The sequence below is a fragment of the Molothrus aeneus genome, chromosome Z (assembly GCF_037042795.1).
Source record: "Molothrus aeneus isolate 106 chromosome Z, BPBGC_Maene_1.0, whole genome shotgun sequence".
NCBI classification, from domain to species: domain Eukaryota; kingdom Metazoa; phylum Chordata; class Aves; order Passeriformes; family Icteridae; genus Molothrus; species Molothrus aeneus.
The window spans coordinates 6,662,957-6,679,836 of NC_089680.1; the positions used below are offsets into that span (position 1 = coordinate 6,662,957).

Sequence of the window (16,880 nt, forward strand, 5' to 3'; positions counted from 1 at the left end):
TTTCTGCTTAAGCTTTATGATTTCTCTCAATTTACTCCTGTCAATACTTTCCCCCTTCCTTCTTTCTCTCCTGATTGTCTCATGCTCAGAGTTGTGTGTGCTGCTTAGAGGTCAAGGTTTGGCATCTCACCAGCAGCAAGATTCTGCAGACCATGGTGGGGTCAGAAAATACCCCACTTGTAAAGGGAGGTGGGGAGGGTGCAGAAAAGACTAAAGCAACTGGAGCAAAATGGAGGAGGCTGGGCATAGGTGAAATTATGAGATTAGCAGAGGGATCATGTTGCAAAAGGGGAATTTTTGTACCTAAGGCAAAGGACAAACAGGCCCTGGGGTTGAAGGGAAGACAGAGGTGTAGGGTCAGCTTTCCTACAGCTGTGATGCATTAGACTGCAAGGGGGTAAGGGCCAAGCACCTGCTGAGAGCCTGCTCTCCTAGGGGCTGATGGCTGCTTGGTAGATCACATTCAGACATGTTCTGACCCGGTGGACCTGAGGCAGCACCCCAGCAGATAGAGATGGGCCAAGGTAACCCTGTGCTTCAGCTGACAGCCTGTGCTAAGAGGCTGGGTTTGAAAGCTGCACCTGGCTCCCACAGCTCTGGCCTCTCTGCTCGCTGCACCCCACCAGCTGGAGCAGAGAAGAAGCAAAGCCCAGAGCCGCCTGTGAGCCCCAGGCAGGGACACCCTGAGCTGCACCCACGGTGGGAGGGCTCAGCCAGCCAGCAGCCATGGAGCGATGCATGCATGGGCTCTCACTGGGATACCACCCTTTGCAAAGTTGGGGCTCTTAAGGGTCCCTTTTGGCAGTGTGGTAGCAGGGGGACCCTGCCACATTTGATCCCATCACACCTGGTAGACAGGGGATCTCTCACAGCCCTGTGCCCACCACTGGGATCTGTAATTTTTGATTCTCTGCCATCCTGCACCTCTTGCATACCCTCCCTGGAAGTGCAACAGAACAAACTATTGCTTTTCTTTTCCTGTTACTGCAGCTAATGTGGATTCTGTCTCTCAGGCAAACTTCCAGAGTTAAGACTCATTGGAGTTTTCATTTGATTTTAAAACCACTCTCAATCTCCACACTGTGCTTTCTTTCCATGCTGCCTTCCCCTTTCCCCTCCTGAACAGCTCACCTCCCAAATCTCTTCCCTCATCCCTTGCTACCCACAGCGCATGTCAGAGAGTACTCCAAGAGTTTTGTGCCCTTTCTCTATGCACAGTTTCTCCTGCCCATCCACAGCGGGTCTGAACAGGCTATTTTCCCTTTTGTTTGAAGGAACCCTGATCCCTGATGAGAGGGACACAGCCCTCCCAGTCACCAGGAGTCTCTGGGTTGCTGCACTCTCCAGCACTAGAGGAATGAAGGACAAAGAGTCTGGCGTGCAGAGGCAGTTGGCAAATTCAAATTAGAACTCAAAACTATGAATTAGCCCCAATGAATCCAGACCCCATTTGCTTTTTATATACAAATTATACATATATATATATGAATCTCACAACAAGTTGAGCAGACCAGCACAGCTCTAGGTGACACTGAAAGTGACGCTCAAAGGAGATCCGCAGATTGGAAATGGACCTTTGGCAATGGAATTTTCAGCTGTGTTTAGAGGAATTCTGGGCCTGGTTCTCCACATAAAGTAGTAAATGGCAGCCTTCTGGACAGCTGGGAGCCTTATGCCCACTCAGTTCAAAGACTGATGGCTACAAGGCCCCACGAGGACACGACACACACCCCATTTGTGGGCAGGGATGTGGGGCTGCTTCAGAGGTGATGTTGGATCAAGGCTGAGAGTTGAGCAGGAGCTGAGGGGTCTTAGCAGAAACTTTTATTGGGTTTTACTTGGAGAAACTAAACATCAGCTTGTTGGGTGAAGTGAACTCCAGAACTAACTGTGGGATATTGAAGGCTAAAATAGGGAGACATTCCTTTGGAAGTGTTGACTCAAGCACACAGACAAGCAAAAGAAGGAATTAAAGATTGCTGGTCTTAGCCACCTTAATCACCTTATATCTGCTTCTGAGACACAAATACCCAGGTCCAGTCAGTTTGGGATCCCAGATGTCAAATCTCTGGATTTCTCCTAGTTTTCCATAGAGCTGAGTGCCTGCTGTGACTGCTGGTCTCAGACAAACATGTCAACTAATCTTCCACATCCACCACCTCCAGAAGGATAGAAATAACAGAGGCACAGGTAGCTAATTATCACAGGTAGGTTACGTTGCTTTTCAAAACTTCCCACCCTCCTGACCTTCAGATTTAAATCAATGTAAAAATGTAAAAGTTATAAGAGGAAATCAGGCTTTTCAATTGTTTTGCTAAGTCTACTGAAACTGGCATTTTTGTTGGGGAAATAAATTTAAATAAAAAAATAAATTACTTTTTCCTAAAGGAAAATAAGAGATTTTATTAACTTTGAAAGTAAGAAAATTCCTTCTTTGCTGCTAAAACATTTCCCGAAACTCAACATGTAAGAACACAGCATTTGCATTCTATTTCACTTTTTTTTAGTGCAGCTAGAGCTCTCCAACTGCTAGCCTGGGGGGACAGTTCTGTCTGGCCCCAGAAAGATATTCCACTATTATATGACCTTTTAAAATATATCTGCTAAGCAGATCCCAAATAAATTGCTGTAACAGAGTTTAGCCCCAGGTTGTCGAGAAATTGTCAAGAAGTCCTGCTTTAGACAAACTCTAAAAATTCTATGGAGAAAAATGTCACCATGTTTTTTTCCACAGGAACACAAAAATCTTTATTTGACGCCTTTGTCTCGCTGTTGAACAACCTGTAAACTGCTGGCAGAAACTGAACAAGTCAGTAGAGCAGCATGTCAAAATAGAATTGTGGAGATCCACAAGGATGATCAGGGGGTGGGGTCACCACTCCTATAAAGATGGGCTGAGAGAATTGCAGTTGTTCAGCCTGGAGAAGGCCCCAGGGAAACCTGACAGCACCTTCCAGTATTTAAAGTGGCTGCAAGAGAGCTGAGATGGACTTTTTACAAAATCATGTACAGATAGGACAAGGAGGAATGGCTTTAAAATTAAAGAGGGGAGATATAGCTTAGCTATTAAGAACAAATTCTTGACTGTGAGCATGGTGAGGCCCTGGGATAGGCTGGCCAGAAAAGCTGTGGATGCCCCATCCTTGGAAGTGTCCAAGGTTAGGTTGAGTGAAGCTGGGACCAACCTGACCGGGTGGAAGGTGTCCCTGAACAGGGCAAGGGTAGCTGGAACTTAATGAATTCAGAGGTGCCTTCCAACCTAAACCATTCTATGATTTTTTCCCCTTATTATTTGCATCTGGATTCTTGCCTGGATTTTGAGCACAAATTTATCTCTTTTTTTCCACTACTGGCAGGATAGTGTTGGTGCAGCTATAGAAGCGTTAGGAAGAAAATGAGATCAGAAACAAACCTTTCTCCTGGTTTTTGGAGTCCATGAGCCTGCAGAGAGCCACTAGCACCTGCTCATGCTAAAGAAACCATAGTGTGGACAGCAAGCCTTTGACATTCTCAATTTAGAGGCCCCTGCCTCCTGGCTGACAAAGAGTAGTGAGGAATGCCAGCTACAGCAAACACCAATATCAGATATAAAATGTGAAAGTGCTCAGAGTATGTCTGTTGTTTGCCCTAGCAGGACTGCCTGCTCTACCATGTAAGGCTGCCTAAGAAACAGCCCTGACTTCTCACTGAAAAAAGTAATTTAGTCTGGGAGGCTTCTTTGCCGATGACTTTTCTTCTGCTGCACACATCCAGGCTACACCCAAATCCTTCTCATTTTCTCTTGCAATTTTTCAAACCTCTGGCTTCTTTTTTTCTCCTGTCCCTGTCCTGATGCAGCTGTAAGATGGCCAAATGCAGAACCATCCTTGTCCTTCCCATTCACCAACACCCTGTGTATCCCCATGACCTAAGCCTCCATCACCGACCATATCTGCATCCCCTTGGGTTTCTCCTCGGGCACTGTCCTGTCCCCATTCTTGTATTCAGACTCAGTGATTTCACCTTCACAGATCTTCACGGTTCTGCCCTTCTCTCTCCTCTCTCACTGGTTCTTCCCTCAATGCCCAGCTGACCCTGTAGCCTCTGCCCACACACTCCTTTTGCAGCCAGCATGTTTCTCCAACTGGGCTGTGCTGTCAATTCCCAGTGCAATGGCAGGGCCACAGCAGGGCTCCTCTCACTCAGAGCAAAATTAGCAAAATTACACTTAGTTGGACACTCCTTGAAGACTCCCATTCTCAGAGTGGGCTGGTCTAGGAAGACTTGCACGGAGGTGAAGTGTGCTGCAGCCTGAATGTCAACATCTGCGGGAGCCTAAAGTCTGTGTCTGCACAAGTGAGCATTCACACTGGGTCTCTCACATTCCCACTACACGTGTGCCAGTTATTCTGTGTGTAGGTGTACTGAATGTCAGAGGATGTGGATGACATCTTCGTGCTGGTCTCAATGGTTCTGGTGATAATTCCCCTCTCACTTATGTAGATAGTTTAAATGTGAGCAGTTTGTGTACAAGGCTAAAAGTGAACTCCAATAAAACAACGCTGTTGAGGCTGCTAAGGCAAGTAGGCAATGTGAGAAGGGGAACTTTTCACTCTGCCCACACATGGCTAACTCTGCCTCTGTCATAGGGTGACGCTGCAACACAGCCCAGCAGCACTCACTGCTGTCTCATAAAACACATCTAAAGAAAGCACTTGAAGACATTAAGTTAGTGAAATACAGAGACAGACATATTCTAGAAAAATGTCTTAACAGAGAATTGAGCGAGCAAGACAGGTTTAGGCAGTAATAATTAGGAAGACATGTCAGAAATTAGAAAAAAGAGAACACGGATGGAGAAGCAGAGGTCAAATGTTTATCCCAAAGTGTCAAATAAGATGCAGCTAAATTAAAGCTGGAGGAATCGCCTCACTGGAACACTTGGTGTGCTCCAGTCACCTCTTTCTGAGAGCAATAAGCACCTGGATCTGCCAACTTTTTGCACACCACTGAGCAGCAGACATTGTCAGGCCAATTCTGCTCCATGTCCCTGCTTTGTCCCCTACATGTCTCCTTGGCATGTGCCTCTTCTTCATACCCATTGCTGTAGCAGTTTCAGTTTCTCCCCATGGGACAGTGACTCCAGAAGGCTGTGAACAACCTGTCTTATTCCCAGAGAGATGCTGTGGTTTCCCTCCACTCAGCTTGACATGCTCTGACACCACAGGTGTAAGCAAACACAAGTGGCATGTGTTTTTCTCTTTTTCTGCACATTCCAGATGCACTTTCACATCAGCAAAATGTCCCAACCCTTTTTGAAATGTCCCACATTAAACAAAACAAGGAGCATTCCAGCTTATAAACTGCAAAGGCTTCTTAGGACCATAGGTTTATATATCCTAAAGGAAATATCTTGTTTGACTCCTAGTACAACATGAACATTGATTGTTTCATTCCAGATTCCTGCAGGGAGTGCATTTGAAAGTTGCTAATGGGCCACCTCATTTGGAAAAACATTCAGCCTTATATGAAGATGCCAAAATAGAGAAAATAACATCACTTGATGAGGGTCATAATAGTTAATTAAGTTTGCTGTTAAATAATTCTATTCCCTACTAAACTCCTCCTAGCTTATGAAAAGAAACTGGGGAGACAAAGGAGAGAGATTAAAAGTGAGAAAAGCAGTGAGGATTGAGAATTGAGCACAGGAGGGGGTGAAGCTCGGGAGAAGGGCTGAGGGATGGGCAGAGCTTGTATCCTGTTATTAAAAACATGCTGTGGCAGTTAAATGCTGCAATGGGGTGGCAAAAAAGGCGGAGTGGGAGATGCAAGGCAGCAGGCAGGTCGTGATGATCCACAGAATTTCAATCTGGAAGCTGAAATAGAAAGAAGGAAGTTGTGTCAAGAGAATAGGACACTGGCAAAGCTGTACAGGGCCCTGGGACAAGGGGCATTGCACATTAGGTCTAAAGTGCATTGGCAGCACTCCACAAGACATAGGAGTGGAACAAGGGACCCTGAGGTACATTAGGAAAATATTGTTCAGCACCTGCTGACAATGTGCCTCCAATATGCACTGCCAAATATGGCAGTTTCTCATTTAATAATAAAAAAAAAAATTAAAAAAAAAAGGTAACAACTCTCCTTGGGTTCATCCAGGAAATGAGCAGGTGCAGAAGTAAGGTGTTGTAAAGGAAAGAAATTCTTGCTGATGTTCATAGCCCATATGGGTGATCACAGGTCAACCTAGCTGTTAGGTTGAGCTCCCCTTCTTGGAAAAGAACACTGACTCCTTTGCACAGGTCTTTAGTATTCATGGATGAGGAGAGTTATTTATCTGACAAAAGGTTTTTGGGTTTTCTTTTCTGAGTCTTCTTTTGGTAAACAGGAAATTCCCACCAAATAGATGCATTATTAAGAGGGTACTGAAAGTACTGGTATCAGTACTATGATTAAGTTTGATTCATTTTTTTCTTTTTAGTATTAACCTGATTTCAAATTTCCTAAGGAAGTCTCTACCTGATCCTTTCTCCCTGTAGCCCTTAGAACTGGGCTCTGTCCTTTATTTCACATGATCTAGTGACAATACATTTTGTTTCAGGTTTTCTGGAAAATCTGTTTGTCATTCCCATATGGCTACAGCCTACAGATCCCAGCTCAAAGAGCAATGGAAGAAGCCACTCACTTGAGTCCCACAGCTGAGACAAACCAGAAATTATTTTCCAGGCACATTAAGCATGTCTGACCCCTGGTATGTTTCATTTCAGATCAGCACTGGTTTGTTGTGGTCCTCTCCACTCTGAAGGACCTGGCACAGCCAGAGAGCCAAGGAGGGACTCATAAGGTGTGTCCAGCTCAGCTGGAAAGTAACCCAAGGGGAGGAGGACACCCCCAGGGGGATGCTTTGAGCTCTCGGAGAGAAGGGGAAAGAGACATAGAAGTTTAATATCTGCTAGCCTATTCCAAAGCAGCCATGCTCTGAGATTTCAGGTCTGCAGAGTGAGGATGGAACTCTTCCAGCTGATAAGGAAAGAGTTGTGTGAGTAAGAAAGAGAAGGAGCTGTTCATCAAACTCGCTGTACAGCACCTCCAGCCATTGCAGTTGGCTAGGGGAGGCTTTAGGGGGAGGAGGAGGAGCGGGAGAAGTATTAGGGCTGTGAGCCACTATTCATTTACAAACTATAATTAATTTGATGTTTAGATTAATTTCTGATGCACTCTCAAAGGTGCACTGAAAGCATTTTTCCTTTATTATAATGTTGATTGCTTATTGGGGAGATAAATCTAACTGTCAGTTATGCACTGACTTACCAAAACTTTCAGACCAAGCAAGCATGTATGCATAAGGAACAGCTGTTTGCAGCTCTCCAGTTAAAGGGACAGCTCTGTCTTTTCCCAATAACTTACATTACAGAAAACCTACATATTGTACACAGGGACTTCTGCTTTCTTTTGTAGCTCAACAATTTATTAGACAAGAATATGTGAGCAGAATCTATCTTCTATTTATCTGGGTGTCCATGTGTCTATCACTGTTCTATCCATCTTCCCCCACAAGTGATAAAGTCTACCCAGAATTTTTTTTTTTAAAGTTATGGGTATGTGTGTACATACCTACTCACATGCACACTCACACCATCATTTTAAATGCTCTTTCTCCTGGGGTAATTAGACGGAGGAACTCATTACTGCAGGGTCATTGTGGCTCCTCCTTTACTGACTTTCAAAAAGGACATGGTCACTATCTGACTTATAGAAGTAACCAGAGTTGAGTTAAGACCAGAAGAGGAGTTTTAGTGCTACTTTGATTCCTGTCAGAAGTTTCTGTTCAGAAGTCAGAATAATGACCCCTCCAAAGGACAGGCCCATTCCTGAACTCAAAGTGATGGATTTGCAGAGTGCAGACTCTACACATCCTACTCTTGTGGGAGTGCAGACCCACTAGAGCATTTTGTCAACACATGGCATCTGGGTTTATTTTTTGTTGTCCCAAGATCTCTGATACAAGGAAAATTCAAGCTGTAGAGTGGGTGGATGAGTCTCTATGAGTCCATGAGCCATTCTTCAGCTTCCTTATATCCACCCATTCTGCCTCATCCACTGCACAGGTCTGCTCTTCACCATCTTGAAATCTGTTGCCTGGTTGGTTACTGAGCAGCTGTTCAATAGATCCTCACATCTTCATGCTTGGCCCCACGCCTTCCTTTTATATGATACTCAAACTCTGCCATGAATATGAATTTATTTTTATTTCTTCATCTGTTTTCCTAAGACTTTTCCCAGCAGAGCATTTGAGAGGTTCACAGAGCTAAGTAATGGCATTTTGCTGGTGCTCCTGGTGTCCTCATTTCACCAAGGGGGTGATGAGGCAGAGAAATATCCAAAACTGTTTCTTGATTTTGGATTCCTAATCTCAGTTGCCACAAGCCTGATCAGTCTGTTTACCTGCTTTGTCTAAGAATTTAGCATAATGCAGAGCATGTTATGTTTTTGTCTGCTTCAGATGCAGGTATAGGCAGCAGCCTTTCTGCCAGTGAAATTTCAGCCCATGCACCAAAAGAAGAGGAAAACCCAGTAAACCTTCATCCTCACTGAAAACTAAAGAGGCTTCATACATCTCCAAAAACACTCTGACACAATTTTACATGTATTTTCAAAATTTGTATGCCATTATCTCAATTTGGGAAAAGACAATTAAGCCACAGCTGGACCTTGCTTTGGCAGGATTCAGCAATGGCAAGGGACAGGAGCACCCACTTTTGAGAGAGAGCAGAGTTTAATGACATAGATTCAAGTCATGGTGTACCACTGGCACTCAGAACCTGCTCTATTTTATTTAATAGTTAAAAAATAGCCTAGAGGTCTTACTAAAGGAATTCTGTGATATATTATATACTTAGCATAACTGGGATGTCATAGTAGAAATAGGGACAAATTCCAGTTTTCCAAGGCAACATCTGCTTGTACAACTACAAAACCATCCTTTCCCTGCCTTATTTACTGTCTAAATTCCAGCACTTACAATAACAAGTCTGATACAGTGCCCCCTGTTATGTTATTCATTCTCAACAGTAATTAAAACAAGGATGCCATGAAAGAGAAAAATACAGAAATGTGTGGTTAGAAGCAATGCCTTTATGCATATACAAAGCAATACAGAATTAAAATTTTATAGGTAACATAATTTCTTGCATTTCTAAATTGAGCACTTAATTTTGCAACCTTATCGTTGTTTCAATTTATGGTTGCATGTGATATCTTCTCTTTTTAAGTAAGTAACTCTAAATCAAAAACTCCTCAGATAAGATTAGCATCTTCAAATAGTATATATTGACATATTCAAAAGCTGTCATCAGGGTAACAACTTGCAGATCCCCATAAAAACAGGTGTATCATTCTTAATGATGAAATTTTTGGTTTCATCTGTATCAAATCCCCAAAAACAATTCAGCATCAGCTCCGCTCTCCCCAGGGTGGACCTGTCACATCACACATATATAAGTATTTACATGATATATATATTAGATAAGATATGCATAGTTATTTACATTATGCATGTACTACACATACATGTGTTCAATAACAAATATGAAAACTTGCAGACACAATTGTTATTGAAAACAATGAAAACTGCGGAACAATTGTTTGAATTTTAGCAACCCACTCCAATGCTTGCTGGCCTTCAAGGTGAAGAGTTTTCCTTGTGCTCAGTCTGAAGCTTTGCTGTTCTAATTTATGTCCCCTGTCTCTCATTCTCCCACCATGCACCTCTGTGAATCATATCTCAAGTTGGAAGGGACCCATAAAAATCACAGAGTCCAACCCCTGACTCCTCCCAGAACTACCAAAAATTCCTGTGGTTGAGAGCATCGTCCAGATGCTCCGTGAACTCTGACAGGAAACAGATTTTCTTATTTTTGGACAGCATGACCTAAAAATCTGATTGTGTTCTGACCATTTAAAGGTGAAATTAAATGATTCTCCGAAAAATAGGTCTCTACAGACCCTTTAAATCCTTCTCTAGAAGGGCCTTCAGAAATCGTGAAGCCTTTAGCCAGGTCTTTGTGCATCTTCTGACATGGCTAAATAGGTTTCAGAAGGATTATTGTTTTGCCAGGTTTTTTTAAAATTCTAATGAGAGAATTTTTGCTACTGGGTTTTTGAATTTGATGCAAAAGACACATTTTTTAAGGGTGGCTCATATTTTCACCCCATCCATTATAATTAAGAGCCCTCTACAAACCACTAACATATCATGCTGTTCTCAGGTCTTTAATTTTTCTGTTCAAAGGCATATTCAAAACCACATTTTCAAAATATATTTATATTCCTCTTAGTTCTGTAATTAAAACGCAATCCTGTTTTCCAGTCTTCTACTCAAGGGTGTATCAAGAGCTCAGATGGGTCACTGGGCAGAGGCCCCAGAGCCAGTACTAGATCAGGATTTAGTAAATCACAGTGTTATGATTCAGGTCCCATAGATTGAATGCAGCTATTCTGAGGAGCTGCAGGCTGTTCCTCACTCTGATCTCCAAAATTCAGGCCTTTGAAGGCAACTAATGGTGAACATTCTGCTGGCAGATCCACAGGAATTTATCAGCATCTCTGCTGTAATAAGACAGTTTTTCTTTCCCATTGTTTTTGGGAAAAGAAGCCAGACAATCATTTTCTTGCCCTTTGGGGGTGGTTGAAAACATGGAGGTTTTACAATGGCGTGAAAGTACCACAAATGTAATAGCTGGTTGAATCTGGAGATGTTATCCTCCAGTTAAAATGTGTACAATTCTTTATTTTCTACTCTTTCTACCCAGCATAAGTCAGTGCCAGTTCACAAACTCCTGGTCTAGATGTTGAGAAATTTTCTCTTTTCCTTTCCTTTCCCAATGACTCACTGCATATGAGGAGGTTTGTTTTCCTTTTGAGTTCACTTTTAGTTTGGTTAGCTGTTTTTCACACAGTCGCCTCCATAGAAAGTAAAATATTCCTTCAAAAATCACGGCCAAAAACTGTTCATCACCACTTCTGGCTTCTGAACAAAAACTTCCAGGCTGCTGCACAAGAGAAGCTTCAGGCCTTTCTGTCTCTGTTGGGTTGTCCCAAACTACCCATAAAGTGGTATCAGGTGTTCAACAACCAGCAGGGAAGGGGTGGGTAGTTGTCCATCTGAGCAATGGTCAGCAGAGCAAGATGGGAAGGTTCTGTGCATTGCTGCACCAAAAAGGGATTTATTTCGGAGGTTCCCTGGGACGTGAGAGAACTGCTGAAAAATAGTGACTAGTACAGCTCATAGCTCACCTTTCCTACAGGATTTCCTGGTTTGTTTGGGTGTTTTGGTTTTTGGATTCTTCTTCTTGATCAGTCCAGGAAGGAATTTTATTACTTACCTACTACAAAATATTTTCAAGAACGAGGTCACTTTTTATGGTACTTGTCTCTTATAGATCAAGAAGGATGACTGGTGATTTTAGCAGTTGCCTTGTTCATATATGGCTTTTTTATCAAAAAGTCACAAATTAAGCAGGATCCAAGAGAGAATCGGGGAGCAAAGAAATTAGATTTAGGTGAAAAACAGATAGTGACATAGCTGCTGGGAGGTTCAATAATTATTTTCATCTGGTTTATATTGCAAACTTCAACAAAACAAATGTAAAAATAGCCTTAATTTTGATTCAATAACAATCTTAGTGCATCCTCAATTCAGCACCAGCATCTAATTAGAATCTGTACAAAACCTACTTTATACTCATCCTTTATTTCCAGTTTCACATTGGAGAAGAGCACGTCTCTTCAAAGGTTCACCTGCTTTTTTCAACCATGTGATTTCCCCCATAAACCTTATTCTGGCACATGATGACATCAGATGTTTTCAAGGAAGGCTCAGAAAACAAGTCAAGAAGAATTCCATCCATTTCTGAGAGCATTTAGGAAATAGCTTCAGTCCTACACAATATTCAGAAAGAGGACAAATACTATTTAGTCATCTACACATGATTCTTCAGTGGCTGTTTGTGCCTTGTGAGGAACATAATAATCATCACCTGGGCTGGAACATCATGTTTTTTATAGAAGAACCACAGTGGTTTTTGTCCAGAGCAGACATGTATGCATATGGTCCAGTGTCTGTTTCATGGGCTCTCCAAAAAATGGCTAAAGCCTCAATCCTTCACTTTTTCCATCAATTCATTGGATGGTTTCAACTCCTACTTAAAAGAATAGGTAGAACCACAGTCCATAGCATCAGACAAGTAATTGCTCATCCTTTAGAAAGCCTCTGTTTACAGGAAAAAGAGAAGCTTTAATCTTTACTCCACTTTTATGATGAGAGATCTGTTGTGGTTTTCTCTATGAATTTTTTACTCCCTTTTATCTTTTTAGAAAAAGTTAGTCCTGATCATGTGCCCAGATGTATATATGAGCCAAAACATTGGATCACAGAATCATAGAATTATTTGGATTGGAAGGGACCTTAAAGATCATCTCATTCCAGTCCTCTACATTTTCCACCAGACCAGATTGCTCCCAACCCCATCCAACCTGGCCTTGAGCAGGGATGTGGCATCCACAGCTTCTCTGGGCAATATGTGCCAGGGTCTCATCCCTCTCACAGTAAAGAATTTCTTTCATATATATAATCTAAATTTCCCCTCTTTGAGTTTGAACCCTCAGATCAGATCTGACCATGCAGTTTTAAAATTGTCAAAATCCTAGTCTAATCTTGAGCCTTACCCTTGTGCTTTCAACATGAGTCATGACAAGAATTTTCCTATGAAAAATAATCAAACACCATACAGATTATGAAAGAGAAGACTCGTGGCTAGAGTAGTCCTTCTTGGTCTTAATGACCATATTCAGGGTCAGCATCTACAGCCCTCTGATTTCAGAGGAGACACTGCTTCTTCTGCCTGGATATTTCTCCATCTCGAGATCTTCCAACAGGCAATGCACAAAACCAGGGACCAACTTCTCTGCACACTCCAGCTCACACTGCTGCAATGTGGAGAGGCAGTTTCATGCACAGGAGGACAGGAAGGCGACATCAGGAAGATACTTGTGTATTTCAAGCTACCTTCTGCACTGTGTTCTGACCTTTAGAGAAAGTTAATCATGCCATCTACTTTCACTCTTCATTTAATCTCCCCTTCCCATCTGTTCAGTCTCTCTCAGCTGGAAGCAAGATGAAGAACGAGTACCAGTCAGCCCTCTCAGTGGTCTGCAGCCCACACTTTGGGGCCATTTATTATAAGGCATTAACATCAATTGTCACCTGTATCATGACTGTTACCTCAATCCATCTCAGATTAGTAAGCAAGAACTGATTCTCTAAATATCTGAACAAATGAACAATAGACAGAGAGATATGCAGTATCAGAAGAGACTGTTCTGATCCTTTGGACTGAAATCTGAAATAACATATGCCAGGTGCCTCAGACCATGTGACAGGTTAAAACCTTCTGCTTGAGTTATAGCATCCCTTTTAGAAAATCTCTTAATCAAGGTTTCATGTGATAGGTGCTCCACCCCTATTGCTAAACAAGATGTTTTCCAAAATAGTTAATTACCTTCACCATTTCAACTATGCAGACTTGGTGTCTTATTTCCATTTTTAATTTGACAAATGCCTGCTTCCAGAGGGCACAGAAGAAATCATCAAGCTCTTCTTTTCCCCCCTTTTCTAAAAGAACCCCATGTTTTAGTAGGTATTATTTATAGGCTATGGCCAGAAGTTTAACTTTCTCTTCAATAAACTGTGGCCACTCTCATTACTCTTTCAGACCTATAATTACTCTTCTACTTCTGAAAAAGTATTTAAATTTATTTGTTTTCTAGAGCAATCACTAGAACTAAATGCAGAATTCCAGTAAAGATCTTTCCTGAGCCATATTCAGAGGTAACACTGCCTTGCTATTTCTAGAGGACATTCAGCCAAGGCAACTTCATCCCAAAACTATACTAAGTCTTGGGACTTTGAGAATTTTAACACAGTCCTGAGACCTCATATATTTGGCTGTTGACACCCATCTTCTTCTTAAGAGGCACTGTTTTCTAATGAGGATTTCCTCTTTTTATGAGTGACCCACTTGCTTTTTCCTGGAGATACTTAATTTTGCATTTGATTGGATTAAAATGAACACCCTTTAACTGTGTCCAGCCTACGCAGTGACCCAGGTCACTTACTTCTGTCATTATTTCACCATTTTTGTATGATTGGCCAATTTAACCAGTAATTACTTCAAACGTCTTCCAAGTAATGCTAGAGAAATTGAATAGCGCAGAGATTTCAGCACACCGCTGAAGGAGCCTCCTAGAATCTCTGCAATTTTGTTTGTCACAACTGACGGATTCTTCCGTGGTCTCATTTCTGGGCTGATTTCATTTTCTGTAAAGAAATGCTGTCTGAAATACTCTAGCAAAGTTTAAATACACTTTATGATAACTTACTTTATTCACCGAACTTGCAATTTCATGCAATCAGTTTCATTTGATAGATGTTATGTTCTGTGAAACCATGATGATTGGTACTAATTGTGTATCTTTAAATTCTTTGCCATATTATCTCATATCAAAATTTTCATAATTTTTCTGGCACTTATGAAAGTTTAACTAAGTTTATCAGGTCACCTAGTTTATACCCTTAAAAATTAATATTAGATTTTTTCTTTTCCTGGAACATTTTGAAGGTTTTCTAATTTTCCATAAATTTCTAAAATGAACATTAATGGTTCAGCAGATTTCTGAGCCAATTCCTTGAATATTCTGAGTTTCCAATTATCTCATCCCGCAGATGGGAAATATTTAATACTAGTTGTTTAGCACAGTCGTCTGTTACTGACTGTTCATACATTAAAAAAATAAATGGATGGATGGATGGAATGGATAGCTGGGTAGACAGATCTCTCTTGGACATGATTAAACAGCAGTGGAAGGTTAAATAATCCAAAAAGTCATCCAACCCTATTAGACACTGGAAAACAGCTGAAGTGCTATGCCCTTGCTCTGCAGACGCACTCCTTTATTGAGTATTCCAGTACCCATAAATCACCTTATAATACAATACCTTCCAAAGCACACATACATTATAGAGCTACTTACATACAGATTGTATCCTGAAATTCTTTACAGCACTAAAAAATTGCGAGGCAGCAGCTAGTACATTGTGTAAAGAACACAGCAAGGTAAAGACCTTGCAAAGCAATTAAAGGAAAACCTCCATTCTCTGATAAGACTAATAAACACAGAGAAAAAGAAGCTGAGGAGTCGTAGGAATTAAAGAGACTGAAGTAGCAGGGAAGGTCTGAGGAGCAGGTGGGCAAGTCCTCATGGGGGGAGAAGGACAGGAGCTACTCAACACCACCCTTCCCACAGGAAGGCTGCTTTGATGTGAGCAACTTACTGCTGCCTTCAAAGCAAAAAATGCCCCCCTAGATCCCACCTTTCATTGGTCAGTAACAAAATCAAGGAACCCATGAGCTGAGGGAACAGTTACATTAATAACCAATTGTATCAAGAACTAATTCCTTAATTACTGACTGAGATTCCTGGAGGAAGGACAGGAGGGCAAGGTCTCTGGTCTAACCAATTACCAGCACTTTCTGCAGGTCCCTCCATTTTAGTATTCTCAGACACATGGTGTGACTCTTGGGGCTGTCCTGTATAAGGCCAGGATCTGGACTCCATGATCCTTGTGGGTCCCTTCCAGCTGAGGATATTCCATGATTCTCCTGCTCTAGTCTGGCCAAGCTTCCTTCCTACAGCCTAGGGGGAAGCACTGCAGACACAAGGGAAGCACAAGGCATGGATTTCTCCTTTGCTAGTGCCTAGACCATGTGTGTGGCATTTCTCTTTCTTTCCCAGAGGCTGAGCAGCAGATCCTTGCTCTTCTGTTACTCTCATTTCCCTCTAGTAAAATGAATATGGGTTGAATGTCAAAAGGAAAAAGTTCAGAGATGCTCTCCTTAGGTAGTGACTTTCATACCTGAAAGAACAAGAAGCACCAGGAAAGATTCTTCATGGCAGTCAGAGAAATATTCTGATGGCCAGAACTAGTAAAAAAAAAAGTCTGGTCCAAAATGAGCTAATAAGCAGCAATTTCTACTTGCTTCTGTTGCAGTGTCTTGCAAAGTATATCTCTGAGATGGCAGCGAGTATCTGGAACATAGATAAAATATTCTTCTTAGTTTTAAGACAAGTTTAATAGTCATTTCTTTGAGGTCCCTCTTTTCCTTCCTATTGCCTGAAGGCAACCTAGTTACAGGAGTGGACCTGCTGCAGAACCAGCTGCCCACAGTTCAGGAGGCTGGATGAAAAGCTTGCATCTGGACCTCATTCATGGTCTTGACTGATTTAAGGAAGTTCAGCATAGTTACCATGCAAGGGGCTCCATCCAGAGGGAAGCTCCTGCCCAAGAGAGACAACGTGTTATTCCAACCTGGTAACAGATCATCAAGAGGCTGTTTTGCACATTAACCACTAATTTGCTTGCTGGATGCAAAGCAAACCAGAAAACTCAGAAGGACCAATTAAGGATCCATGGAAACATAAGTATGTGCTCCTATTCAGGACTGTTCTTAGTGCACAAACTAATTCATGGACATGCAGAGAAAACGTAAACAAAATGTTTATGGTTACAAAACAGCCTTCAGATATACTCTGACATAGATTGTGAATTCCCTTCTTTATCATCCTGGCTGATTAAAAGAGAAAAACAGCCCTTAGGTAATATCTGTTACATAAAGCCATTGGTGATCATGCTGATCATGTAATGAGAAAGGCACAAAGCTCCCTCTCCACGTCACACCACAAGAACTTTCTCTGGAAGAAAGGGGGAGAAAATAAAGCAATTCCAAAATTGTACCCCAGTTTCTGCCTACTAATAGTTAACACAGTCCTATAGGAAAAGAGCA

The 16,880-nt window shown here is 41.9% G+C and overlaps 1 protein-coding gene across 17 annotated transcripts in view; it reads left to right on the forward strand.

Moving 5' to 3' along the window:
* The window catches only part of CELF4 (CUGBP Elav-like family member 4), a 712,394-nt gene that overhangs the window by 651,981 nt on the left and 43,533 nt on the right, over positions 1-16,880 (forward strand). The window lies entirely within an intron of this gene.